General features: G+C 50.2%; 11 non-coding genes across 11 annotated transcripts; all 11 read left to right on the top strand.

The window, feature by feature from the left end:
- The first annotated feature begins 570 nt into the window (after positions 1-570).
- Positions 571-689, top strand: LOC124590062. Its single transcript, XR_006976298.1, has one exon. It is a non-coding gene; the product is annotated as a 5S ribosomal RNA (ribosomal RNA).
- A 1,033-nt stretch (positions 690-1,722) lies between these two features.
- On the top strand, positions 1,723-1,841 carry LOC124590061. The gene has a single exon (XR_006976297.1). It is a non-coding gene; the product is annotated as a 5S ribosomal RNA (ribosomal RNA).
- Positions 1,842-2,874: 1,033 nt separating this feature from the next.
- On the top strand, positions 2,875-2,993 carry LOC124590060. The gene has a single exon (XR_006976296.1). It is a non-coding gene; the product is annotated as a 5S ribosomal RNA (ribosomal RNA).
- Positions 2,994-4,026: 1,033 nt separating this feature from the next.
- LOC124590059 lies at positions 4,027-4,145 on the top strand. Its single transcript, XR_006976295.1, has one exon. It is a non-coding gene; the product is annotated as a 5S ribosomal RNA (ribosomal RNA).
- Positions 4,146-5,178: 1,033 nt separating this feature from the next.
- On the top strand, positions 5,179-5,297 carry LOC124590058. The gene has a single exon (XR_006976294.1). It is a non-coding gene; the product is annotated as a 5S ribosomal RNA (ribosomal RNA).
- A 1,033-nt stretch (positions 5,298-6,330) lies between these two features.
- On the top strand, positions 6,331-6,449 carry LOC124590057. The gene has a single exon (XR_006976293.1). It is a non-coding gene; the product is annotated as a 5S ribosomal RNA (ribosomal RNA).
- A 1,033-nt stretch (positions 6,450-7,482) lies between these two features.
- Positions 7,483-7,601, top strand: LOC124590102. The gene has a single exon (XR_006976336.1). It is a non-coding gene; the product is annotated as a 5S ribosomal RNA (ribosomal RNA).
- A 1,033-nt stretch (positions 7,602-8,634) lies between these two features.
- LOC124590090 lies at positions 8,635-8,753 on the top strand. The gene has a single exon (XR_006976325.1). It is a non-coding gene; the product is annotated as a 5S ribosomal RNA (ribosomal RNA).
- A 1,033-nt stretch (positions 8,754-9,786) lies between these two features.
- LOC124590078 lies at positions 9,787-9,905 on the top strand. The gene has a single exon (XR_006976314.1). It is a non-coding gene; the product is annotated as a 5S ribosomal RNA (ribosomal RNA).
- A 1,033-nt stretch (positions 9,906-10,938) lies between these two features.
- On the top strand, positions 10,939-11,057 carry LOC124590067. The gene has a single exon (XR_006976303.1). It is a non-coding gene; the product is annotated as a 5S ribosomal RNA (ribosomal RNA).
- Positions 11,058-12,090: 1,033 nt separating this feature from the next.
- Positions 12,091-12,209, top strand: LOC124590054. Its single transcript, XR_006976290.1, has one exon. It is a non-coding gene; the product is annotated as a 5S ribosomal RNA (ribosomal RNA).
- The last annotated feature ends 851 nt before the right edge of the window (positions 12,210-13,060 follow it).

Genomic DNA, 13,060 nt, shown 5'->3' with positions numbered 1-13,060 from the left:
TCTGAGGCGAGGCGAGGCGAGGCGAGGCGAGGCGAGGAAGCTCACATCGCCAGCAGTGGCGCCCTCCAACAAGACTCTGCCACACCCCGCACAGGCCTTACGCCGGTCGGCCGCGCGCCAGCCCTCCTGCGCTGGACACCAGGGACAAGATGCGTCTTCCGCGAGTGTCGAAGGCTGCACGCGCCAAGCGGATGACAGGAGGTGCAACGAGAAGTTGCGCGTCTCACACACACGGCGGCGCGCCCGCTAATTCGGCAGTCGCTCTGCTGGCACGTCGGATTGCGGAAGGAAGTGCATACAATTACAATTCTGTTCGTGTTTTATGTTGTAAAGTTGTTAGCTTGTAACGATGTAATGTTAATAAATAAATTCATAAATCTCCAAAAAAAAAAAATACACGAAGCGCGTCCTTCCGGCTCATAAGTTTTGGATCTCAGGATTGCGTTCGCGCTAACGTGACGAATTGTCAATAAAAAAAAAAGCGGCTGCTTTCGACCGAAAAGTATGATTTTGTGTGTGTTGGGATAAGAACCGAATGCGAATTCTTCCATGCGCCTACATTACATGGGCGCCAACGGCCATACCATGTTGAATACACCGGTTCTCGTCCGATCACCGAAGTTAAACAACATCGGGCGTGGTTAGTACTTGGATGGGTGACCACCTGGGAACACCACGTGCTGTTGGCTCCCTTTCATTTACTTTTTTTTTTATACCGCCCTCTTTCCATACCACCGTTCTGTTGTGACAAAGATTCTTGCTTAAGCATTTTAATCTACTGTAATGACCATAAGGTGCGAAATTGCAGTAAATATCTCAGTTTGAGGGAGAATGTGCTAACCAAGTTCGCCAGGAAGTCTTTGAAAACGACAAAACAGTACGAATCGGCAGATGTGTTCTGAAATACGTCAGCGCCTGTTGTTGTGTAGCGGTGTACAATTCCTACTTCGATATGTAATTATAAATTTATTCCTTAGTCGACTCGTCTCGTCTCGTCATCTCCTGCAGACGTTTCTTGTGCTTGCGCTGTTATATGGGCCACGACCCGAGCGGCAGCGAGCGGCAGTCGAGCAAAGTCGGGACAAGTCGGGACGGGGACAGGGACAGGGATAGGAAAGGTGCGAATGCACTGCAAATTACGCAAACACCTCGTCTGAGGCGAGGCGAGGCGAGGCGAGGCGAGGCGAGGAAGCTCACATCGCCAGCAGTGGCGCCCTCCAACAAGACTCTGCCACACCCCGCACAGGCCTTACGCCGGTCGGCCGCGCGCCAGCCCTCCTGCGCTGGACACCAGGGACAAGATGCGTCTTCCGCGAGTGTCGAAGGCTGCACGCGCCAAGCGGATGACAGGAGGTGCAACGAGAAGTTGCGCGTCTCACACACACGGCGGCGCGCCCGCTAATTCGGCAGTCGCTCTGCTGGCACGTCGGATTGCGGAAGGAAGTGCATACAATTACAATTCTGTTCGTGTTTTATGTTGTAAAGTTGTTAGCTTGTAACGATGTAATGTTAATAAATAAATTCATAAATCTCCAAAAAAAAAAAATACACGAAGCGCGTCCTTCCGGCTCATAAGTTTTGGATCTCAGGATTGCGTTCGCGCTAACGTGACGAATTGTCAATAAAAAAAAATGCGGCTGCTTTCGACCGAAAAGTATGATTTTGTGTGTGTTGGGATAAGAACCGAATGCGAATTCTTCCATGCGCCTACATTACATGGGCGCCAACGGCCATACCATGTTGAATACACCGGTTCTCGTCCGATCACCGAAGTTAAACAACATCGGGCGTGGTTAGTACTTGGATGGGTGACCACCTGGGAACACCACGTGCTGTTGGCTCCCTTTCATTTACTTTTTTTTTTATACCGCCCTCTTTCCATACCACCGTTCTGTTGTGACAAAGATTCTTGCTTAAGCATTTTAATCTACTGTAATGACCATAAGGTGCGAAATTGCAGTAAATATCTCAGTTTGAGGGAGAATGTGCTAACCAAGTTCGCCAGGAAGTCTTTGAAAACGACAAAACAGTACGAATCGGCAGATGTGTTCTGAAATACGTCAGCGCCTGTTGTTGTGTAGCGGTGTACAATTCCTACTTCGATATGTAATTATAAATTTATTCCTTAGTCGACTCGTCTCGTCTCGTCATCTCCTGCAGACGTTTCTTGTGCTTGCGCTGTTATATGGGCCACGACCCGAGCGGCAGCGAGCGGCAGTCGAGCAAAGTCGGGACAAGTCGGGACGGGGACAGGGACAGGGATAGGAAAGGTGCGAATGCACTGCAAATTACGCAAACACCTCGTCTGAGGCGAGGCGAGGCGAGGCGAGGCGAGGCGAGGAAGCTCACATCGCCAGCAGTGGCGCCCTCCAACAAGACTCTGCCACACCCCGCACAGGCCTTACGCCGGTCGGCCGCGCGCCAGCCCTCCTGCGCTGGACACCAGGGACAAGATGCGTCTTCCGCGAGTGTCGAAGGCTGCACGCGCCAAGCGGATGACAGGAGGTGCAACGAGAAGTTGCGCGTCTCACACACACGGCGGCGCGCCCGCTAATTCGGCAGTCGCTCTGCTGGCACGTCGGATTGCGGAAGGAAGTGCATACAATTACAATTCTGTTCGTGTTTTATGTTGTAAAGTTGTTAGCTTGTAACGATGTAATGTTAATAAATAAATTCATAAATCTCCAAAAAAAAAAAATACACGAAGCGCGTCCTTCCGGCTCATAAGTTTTGGATCTCAGGATTGCGTTCGCGCTAACGTGACGAATTGTCAATAAAAAAAAATGCGGCTGCTTTCGACCGAAAAGTATGATTTTGTGTGTGTTGGGATAAGAACCGAATGCGAATTCTTCCATGCGCCTACATTACATGGGCGCCAACGGCCATACCATGTTGAATACACCGGTTCTCGTCCGATCACCGAAGTTAAACAACATCGGGCGTGGTTAGTACTTGGATGGGTGACCACCTGGGAACACCACGTGCTGTTGGCTCCCTTTCATTTACTTTTTTTTTTATACCGCCCTCTTTCCATACCACCGTTCTGTTGTGACAAAGATTCTTGCTTAAGCATTTTAATCTACTGTAATGACCATAAGGTGCGAAATTGCAGTAAATATCTCAGTTTGAGGGAGAATGTGCTAACCAAGTTCGCCAGGAAGTCTTTGAAAACGACAAAACAGTACGAATCGGCAGATGTGTTCTGAAATACGTCAGCGCCTGTTGTTGTGTAGCGGTGTACAATTCCTACTTCGATATGTAATTATAAATTTATTCCTTAGTCGACTCGTCTCGTCTCGTCATCTCCTGCAGACGTTTCTTGTGCTTGCGCTGTTATATGGGCCACGACCCGAGCGGCAGCGAGCGGCAGTCGAGCAAAGTCGGGACAAGTCGGGACGGGGACAGGGACAGGGATAGGAAAGGTGCGAATGCACTGCAAATTACGCAAACACCTCGTCTGAGGCGAGGCGAGGCGAGGCGAGGCGAGGCGAGGAAGCTCACATCGCCAGCAGTGGCGCCCTCCAACAAGACTCTGCCACACCCCGCACAGGCCTTACGCCGGTCGGCCGCGCGCCAGCCCTCCTGCGCTGGACACCAGGGACAAGATGCGTCTTCCGCGAGTGTCGAAGGCTGCACGCGCCAAGCGGATGACAGGAGGTGCAACGAGAAGTTGCGCGTCTCACACACACGGCGGCGCGCCCGCTAATTCGGCAGTCGCTCTGCTGGCACGTCGGATTGCGGAAGGAAGTGCATACAATTACAATTCTGTTCGTGTTTTATGTTGTAAAGTTGTTAGCTTGTAACGATGTAATGTTAATAAATAAATTCATAAATCTCCAAAAAAAAAAAATACACGAAGCGCGTCCTTCCGGCTCATAAGTTTTGGATCTCAGGATTGCGTTCGCGCTAACGTGACGAATTGTCAATAAAAAAAAATGCGGCTGCTTTCGACCGAAAAGTATGATTTTGTGTGTGTTGGGATAAGAACCGAATGCGAATTCTTCCATGCGCCTACATTACATGGGCGCCAACGGCCATACCATGTTGAATACACCGGTTCTCGTCCGATCACCGAAGTTAAACAACATCGGGCGTGGTTAGTACTTGGATGGGTGACCACCTGGGAACACCACGTGCTGTTGGCTCCCTTTCATTTACTTTTTTTTTTATACCGCCCTCTTTCCATACCACCGTTCTGTTGTGACAAAGATTCTTGCTTAAGCATTTTAATCTACTGTAATGACCATAAGGTGCGAAATTGCAGTAAATATCTCAGTTTGAGGGAGAATGTGCTAACCAAGTTCGCCAGGAAGTCTTTGAAAACGACAAAACAGTACGAATCGGCAGATGTGTTCTGAAATACGTCAGCGCCTGTTGTTGTGTAGCGGTGTACAATTCCTACTTCGATATGTAATTATAAATTTATTCCTTAGTCGACTCGTCTCGTCTCGTCATCTCCTGCAGACGTTTCTTGTGCTTGCGCTGTTATATGGGCCACGACCCGAGCGGCAGCGAGCGGCAGTCGAGCAAAGTCGGGACAAGTCGGGACGGGGACAGGGACAGGGATAGGAAAGGTGCGAATGCACTGCAAATTACGCAAACACCTCGTCTGAGGCGAGGCGAGGCGAGGCGAGGCGAGGCGAGGAAGCTCACATCGCCAGCAGTGGCGCCCTCCAACAAGACTCTGCCACACCCCGCACAGGCCTTACGCCGGTCGGCCGCGCGCCAGCCCTCCTGCGCTGGACACCAGGGACAAGATGCGTCTTCCGCGAGTGTCGAAGGCTGCACGCGCCAAGCGGATGACAGGAGGTGCAACGAGAAGTTGCGCGTCTCACACACACGGCGGCGCGCCCGCTAATTCGGCAGTCGCTCTGCTGGCACGTCGGATTGCGGAAGGAAGTGCATACAATTACAATTCTGTTCGTGTTTTATGTTGTAAAGTTGTTAGCTTGTAACGATGTAATGTTAATAAATAAATTCATAAATCTCCAAAAAAAAAAAATACACGAAGCGCGTCCTTCCGGCTCATAAGTTTTGGATCTCAGGATTGCGTTCGCGCTAACGTGACGAATTGTCAATAAAAAAAAATGCGGCTGCTTTCGACCGAAAAGTATGATTTTGTGTGTGTTGGGATAAGAACCGAATGCGAATTCTTCCATGCGCCTACATTACATGGGCGCCAACGGCCATACCATGTTGAATACACCGGTTCTCGTCCGATCACCGAAGTTAAACAACATCGGGCGTGGTTAGTACTTGGATGGGTGACCACCTGGGAACACCACGTGCTGTTGGCTCCCTTTCATTTACTTTTTTTTTTATACCGCCCTCTTTCCATACCACCGTTCTGTTGTGACAAAGATTCTTGCTTAAGCATTTTAATCTACTGTAATGACCATAAGGTGCGAAATTGCAGTAAATATCTCAGTTTGAGGGAGAATGTGCTAACCAAGTTCGCCAGGAAGTCTTTGAAAACGACAAAACAGTACGAATCGGCAGATGTGTTCTGAAATACGTCAGCGCCTGTTGTTGTGTAGCGGTGTACAATTCCTACTTCGATATGTAATTATAAATTTATTCCTTAGTCGACTCGTCTCGTCTCGTCATCTCCTGCAGACGTTTCTTGTGCTTGCGCTGTTATATGGGCCACGACCCGAGCGGCAGCGAGCGGCAGTCGAGCAAAGTCGGGACAAGTCGGGACGGGGACAGGGACAGGGATAGGAAAGGTGCGAATGCACTGCAAATTACGCAAACACCTCGTCTGAGGCGAGGCGAGGCGAGGCGAGGCGAGGCGAGGAAGCTCACATCGCCAGCAGTGGCGCCCTCCAACAAGACTCTGCCACACCCCGCACAGGCCTTACGCCGGTCGGCCGCGCGCCAGCCCTCCTGCGCTGGACACCAGGGACAAGATGCGTCTTCCGCGAGTGTCGAAGGCTGCACGCGCCAAGCGGATGACAGGAGGTGCAACGAGAAGTTGCGCGTCTCACACACACGGCGGCGCGCCCGCTAATTCGGCAGTCGCTCTGCTGGCACGTCGGATTGCGGAAGGAAGTGCATACAATTACAATTCTGTTCGTGTTTTATGTTGTAAAGTTGTTAGCTTGTAACGATGTAATGTTAATAAATAAATTCATAAATCTCCAAAAAAAAAAAATACACGAAGCGCGTCCTTCCGGCTCATAAGTTTTGGATCTCAGGATTGCGTTCGCGCTAACGTGACGAATTGTCAATAAAAAAAAATGCGGCTGCTTTCGACCGAAAAGTATGATTTTGTGTGTGTTGGGATAAGAACCGAATGCGAATTCTTCCATGCGCCTACATTACATGGGCGCCAACGGCCATACCATGTTGAATACACCGGTTCTCGTCCGATCACCGAAGTTAAACAACATCGGGCGTGGTTAGTACTTGGATGGGTGACCACCTGGGAACACCACGTGCTGTTGGCTCCCTTTCATTTACTTTTTTTTTTATACCGCCCTCTTTCCATACCACCGTTCTGTTGTGACAAAGATTCTTGCTTAAGCATTTTAATCTACTGTAATGACCATAAGGTGCGAAATTGCAGTAAATATCTCAGTTTGAGGGAGAATGTGCTAACCAAGTTCGCCAGGAAGTCTTTGAAAACGACAAAACAGTACGAATCGGCAGATGTGTTCTGAAATACGTCAGCGCCTGTTGTTGTGTAGCGGTGTACAATTCCTACTTCGATATGTAATTATAAATTTATTCCTTAGTCGACTCGTCTCGTCTCGTCATCTCCTGCAGACGTTTCTTGTGCTTGCGCTGTTATATGGGCCACGACCCGAGCGGCAGCGAGCGGCAGTCGAGCAAAGTCGGGACAAGTCGGGACGGGGACAGGGACAGGGATAGGAAAGGTGCGAATGCACTGCAAATTACGCAAACACCTCGTCTGAGGCGAGGCGAGGCGAGGCGAGGCGAGGCGAGGAAGCTCACATCGCCAGCAGTGGCGCCCTCCAACAAGACTCTGCCACACCCCGCACAGGCCTTACGCCGGTCGGCCGCGCGCCAGCCCTCCTGCGCTGGACACCAGGGACAAGATGCGTCTTCCGCGAGTGTCGAAGGCTGCACGCGCCAAGCGGATGACAGGAGGTGCAACGAGAAGTTGCGCGTCTCACACACACGGCGGCGCGCCCGCTAATTCGGCAGTCGCTCTGCTGGCACGTCGGATTGCGGAAGGAAGTGCATACAATTACAATTCTGTTCGTGTTTTATGTTGTAAAGTTGTTAGCTTGTAACGATGTAATGTTAATAAATAAATTCATAAATCTCCAAAAAAAAAAAATACACGAAGCGCGTCCTTCCGGCTCATAAGTTTTGGATCTCAGGATTGCGTTCGCGCTAACGTGACGAATTGTCAATAAAAAAAAATGCGGCTGCTTTCGACCGAAAAGTATGATTTTGTGTGTGTTGGGATAAGAACCGAATGCGAATTCTTCCATGCGCCTACATTACATGGGCGCCAACGGCCATACCATGTTGAATACACCGGTTCTCGTCCGATCACCGAAGTTAAACAACATCGGGCGTGGTTAGTACTTGGATGGGTGACCACCTGGGAACACCACGTGCTGTTGGCTCCCTTTCATTTACTTTTTTTTTTATACCGCCCTCTTTCCATACCACCGTTCTGTTGTGACAAAGATTCTTGCTTAAGCATTTTAATCTACTGTAATGACCATAAGGTGCGAAATTGCAGTAAATATCTCAGTTTGAGGGAGAATGTGCTAACCAAGTTCGCCAGGAAGTCTTTGAAAACGACAAAACAGTACGAATCGGCAGATGTGTTCTGAAATACGTCAGCGCCTGTTGTTGTGTAGCGGTGTACAATTCCTACTTCGATATGTAATTATAAATTTATTCCTTAGTCGACTCGTCTCGTCTCGTCATCTCCTGCAGACGTTTCTTGTGCTTGCGCTGTTATATGGGCCACGACCCGAGCGGCAGCGAGCGGCAGTCGAGCAAAGTCGGGACAAGTCGGGACGGGGACAGGGACAGGGATAGGAAAGGTGCGAATGCACTGCAAATTACGCAAACACCTCGTCTGAGGCGAGGCGAGGCGAGGCGAGGCGAGGCGAGGAAGCTCACATCGCCAGCAGTGGCGCCCTCCAACAAGACTCTGCCACACCCCGCACAGGCCTTACGCCGGTCGGCCGCGCGCCAGCCCTCCTGCGCTGGACACCAGGGACAAGATGCGTCTTCCGCGAGTGTCGAAGGCTGCACGCGCCAAGCGGATGACAGGAGGTGCAACGAGAAGTTGCGCGTCTCACACACACGGCGGCGCGCCCGCTAATTCGGCAGTCGCTCTGCTGGCACGTCGGATTGCGGAAGGAAGTGCATACAATTACAATTCTGTTCGTGTTTTATGTTGTAAAGTTGTTAGCTTGTAACGATGTAATGTTAATAAATAAATTCATAAATCTCCAAAAAAAAAAAATACACGAAGCGCGTCCTTCCGGCTCATAAGTTTTGGATCTCAGGATTGCGTTCGCGCTAACGTGACGAATTGTCAATAAAAAAAAATGCGGCTGCTTTCGACCGAAAAGTATGATTTTGTGTGTGTTGGGATAAGAACCGAATGCGAATTCTTCCATGCGCCTACATTACATGGGCGCCAACGGCCATACCATGTTGAATACACCGGTTCTCGTCCGATCACCGAAGTTAAACAACATCGGGCGTGGTTAGTACTTGGATGGGTGACCACCTGGGAACACCACGTGCTGTTGGCTCCCTTTCATTTACTTTTTTTTTTATACCGCCCTCTTTCCATACCACCGTTCTGTTGTGACAAAGATTCTTGCTTAAGCATTTTAATCTACTGTAATGACCATAAGGTGCGAAATTGCAGTAAATATCTCAGTTTGAGGGAGAATGTGCTAACCAAGTTCGCCAGGAAGTCTTTGAAAACGACAAAACAGTACGAATCGGCAGATGTGTTCTGAAATACGTCAGCGCCTGTTGTTGTGTAGCGGTGTACAATTCCTACTTCGATATGTAATTATAAATTTATTCCTTAGTCGACTCGTCTCGTCTCGTCATCTCCTGCAGACGTTTCTTGTGCTTGCGCTGTTATATGGGCCACGACCCGAGCGGCAGCGAGCGGCAGTCGAGCAAAGTCGGGACAAGTCGGGACGGGGACAGGGACAGGGATAGGAAAGGTGCGAATGCACTGCAAATTACGCAAACACCTCGTCTGAGGCGAGGCGAGGCGAGGCGAGGCGAGGCGAGGAAGCTCACATCGCCAGCAGTGGCGCCCTCCAACAAGACTCTGCCACACCCCGCACAGGCCTTACGCCGGTCGGCCGCGCGCCAGCCCTCCTGCGCTGGACACCAGGGACAAGATGCGTCTTCCGCGAGTGTCGAAGGCTGCACGCGCCAAGCGGATGACAGGAGGTGCAACGAGAAGTTGCGCGTCTCACACACACGGCGGCGCGCCCGCTAATTCGGCAGTCGCTCTGCTGGCACGTCGGATTGCGGAAGGAAGTGCATACAATTACAATTCTGTTCGTGTTTTATGTTGTAAAGTTGTTAGCTTGTAACGATGTAATGTTAATAAATAAATTCATAAATCTCCAAAAAAAAAAAATACACGAAGCGCGTCCTTCCGGCTCATAAGTTTTGGATCTCAGGATTGCGTTCGCGCTAACGTGACGAATTGTCAATAAAAAAAAATGCGGCTGCTTTCGACCGAAAAGTATGATTTTGTGTGTGTTGGGATAAGAACCGAATGCGAATTCTTCCATGCGCCTACATTACATGGGCGCCAACGGCCATACCATGTTGAATACACCGGTTCTCGTCCGATCACCGAAGTTAAACAACATCGGGCGTGGTTAGTACTTGGATGGGTGACCACCTGGGAACACCACGTGCTGTTGGCTCCCTTTCATTTACTTTTTTTTTTATACCGCCCTCTTTCCATACCACCGTTCTGTTGTGACAAAGATTCTTGCTTAAGCATTTTAATCTACTGTAATGACCATAAGGTGCGAAATTGCAGTAAATATCTCAGTTTGAGGGAGAATGTGCTAACCAAGTTCGCCAGGAAGTCTTTGAAAACGACAAAACAGTACGAATCGGCAGATGTGTTCTGAAATACGTCAGCGCCTGTTGTTGTGTAGCGGTGTACAATTCCTACTTCGATATGTAATTATAAATTTATTCCTTAGTCGACTCGTCTCGTCTCGTCATCTCCTGCAGACGTTTCTTGTGCTTGCGCTGTTATATGGGCCACGACCCGAGCGGCAGCGAGCGGCAGTCGAGCAAAGTCGGGACAAGTCGGGACGGGGACAGGGACAGGGATAGGAAAGGTGCGAATGCACTGCAAATTACGCAAACACCTCGTCTGAGGCGAGGCGAGGCGAGGCGAGGCGAGGCGAGGAAGCTCACATCGCCAGCAGTGGCGCCCTCCAACAAGACTCTGCCACACCCCGCACAGGCCTTACGCCGGTCGGCCGCGCGCCAGCCCTCCTGCGCTGGACACCAGGGACAAGATGCGTCTTCCGCGAGTGTCGAAGGCTGCACGCGCCAAGCGGATGACAGGAGGTGCAACGAGAAGTTGCGCGTCTCACACACACGGCGGCGCGCCCGCTAATTCGGCAGTCGCTCTGCTGGCACGTCGGATTGCGGAAGGAAGTGCATACAATTACAATTCTGTTCGTGTTTTATGTTGTAAAGTTGTTAGCTTGTAACGATGTAATGTTAATAAATAAATTCATAAATCTCCAAAAAAAAAAAATACACGAAGCGCGTCCTTCCGGCTCATAAGTTTTGGATCTCAGGATTGCGTTCGCGCTAACGTGACGAATTGTCAATAAAAAAAAATGCGGCTGCTTTCGACCGAAAAGTATGATTTTGTGTGTGTTGGGATAAGAACCGAATGCGAATTCTTCCATGCGCCTACATTACATGGGCGCCAACGGCCATACCATGTTGAATACACCGGTTCTCGTCCGATCACCGAAGTTAAACAACATCGGGCGTGGTTAGTACTTGGATGGGTGACCACCTGGGAACACCACGTGCTGTTGGCTCCCTTTCATTTACTTTTTTTTTTATACCGCCCTCTTTCCATACCACCGTTCTGTTGTGACAAAGATTCTTGCTTAAGCATTTTAATCTACTGTAATGACCATAAGGTGCGAAATTGCAGTAAATATCTCAGTTTGAGGGAGAATGTGCTAACCAAGTTCGCCAGGAAGTCTTTGAAAACGACAAAACAGTACGAATCGGCAGATGTGTTCTGAAATACGTCAGCGCCTGTTGTTGTGTAGCGGTGTACAATTCCTACTTCGATATGTAATTATAAATTTATTCCTTAGTCGACTCGTCTCGTCTCGTCATCTCCTGCAGACGTTTCTTGTGCTTGCGCTGTTATATGGGCCACGACCCGAGCGGCAGCGAGCGGCAGTCGAGCAAAGTCGGGACAAGTCGGGACGGGGACAGGGACAGGGATAGGAAAGGTGCGAATGCACTGCAAATTACGCAAACACCTCGTCTGAGGCGAGGCGAGGCGAGGCGAGGCGAGGCGAGGAAGCTCACATCGCCAGCAGTGGCGCCCTCCAACAAGACTCTGCCACACCCCGCACAGGCCTTACGCCGGTCGGCCGCGCGCCAGCCCTCCTGCGCTGGACACCAGGGACAAGATGCGTCTTCCGCGAGTGTCGAAGGCTGCACGCGCCAAGCGGATGACAGGAGGTGCAACGAGAAGTTGCGCGTCTCACACACACGGCGGCGCGCCCGCTAATTCGGCAGTCGCTCTGCTGGCACGTCGGATTGCGGAAGGAAGTGCATACAATTACAATTCTGTTCGTGTTTTATGTTGTAAAGTTGTTAGCTTGTAACGATGTAATGTTAATAAATAAATTCATAAATCTCCAAAAAAAAAAAATACACGAAGCGCGTCCTTCCGGCTCATAAGTTTTGGATCTCAGGATTGCGTTCGCGCTAACGTGACGAATTGTCAATAAAAAAAAATGCGGCTGCTTTCGACCGAAAAGTATGATTTTGTGTGTGTTGGGATAAGAACCGAATGCGAATTCTTCCATGCGCCTACATTACATGGGCGCCAACGGCCATACCATGTTGAATACACCGGTTCTCGTCCGATCACCGAAGTTAAACAACATCGGGCGTGGTTAGTACTTGGATGGGTGACCACCTGGGAACACCACGTGCTGTTGGCTCCCTTTCATTTACTTTTTTTTTTATACCGCCCTCTTTCCATACCACCGTTCTGTTGTGACAAAGATTCTTGCTTAAGCATTTTAATCTACTGTAATGACCATAAGGTGCGAAATTGCAGTAAATATCTCAGTTTGAGGGAGAATGTGCTAACCAAGTTCGCCAGGAAGTCTTTGAAAACGACAAAACAGTACGAATCGGCAGATGTGTTCTGAAATACGTCAGCGCCTGTTGTTGTGTAGCGGTGTACAATTCCTACTTCGATATGTAATTATAAATTTATTCCTTAGTCGACTCGTCTCGTCTCGTCATCTCCTGCAGACGTTTCTTGTGCTTGCGCTGTTATATGGGCCACGACCCGAGCGGCAGCGAGCGGCAGTCGAGCAAAGTCGGGACAAGTCGGGACGGGGACAGGGACAGGGATAGGAAAGGTGCGAATGCACTGCAAATTACGCAAACACCTCGTCTGAGGCGAGGCGAGGCGAGGCGAGGCGAGGCGAGGAAGCTCACATCGCCAGCAGTGGCGCCCTCCAACAAGACTCTGCCACACCCCGCACAGGCCTTACGCCGGTCGGCCGCGCGCCAGCCCTCCTGCGCTGGACACCAGGGACAAGATGCGTCTTCCGCGAGTGTCGAAGGCTGCACGCGCCAAGCGGATGACAGGAGGTGCAACGAGAAGTTGCGCGTCTCACACACACGGCGGCGCGCCCGCTAATTCGGCAGTCGCTCTGCTGGCACGTCGGATTGCGGAAGGAAGTGCATACAATTACAATTCTGTTCGTGTTTTATGTTGTAAAGTTGTTAGCTTGTAACGATGTAATGTTAATAAATAAATTCATAAATCTCCAAAAAA

Source organism: Schistocerca americana, unplaced genomic scaffold (assembly GCF_021461395.2).
Source record: "Schistocerca americana isolate TAMUIC-IGC-003095 unplaced genomic scaffold, iqSchAmer2.1 HiC_scaffold_739, whole genome shotgun sequence".
In the NCBI taxonomy this organism is placed as follows: Eukaryota; Metazoa; Arthropoda; class Insecta; order Orthoptera; family Acrididae; genus Schistocerca; species Schistocerca americana.
The sequence above is the reverse complement of the archived record's forward strand: the minus strand, read 5'-3'. Positions and strand labels throughout refer to the sequence as shown.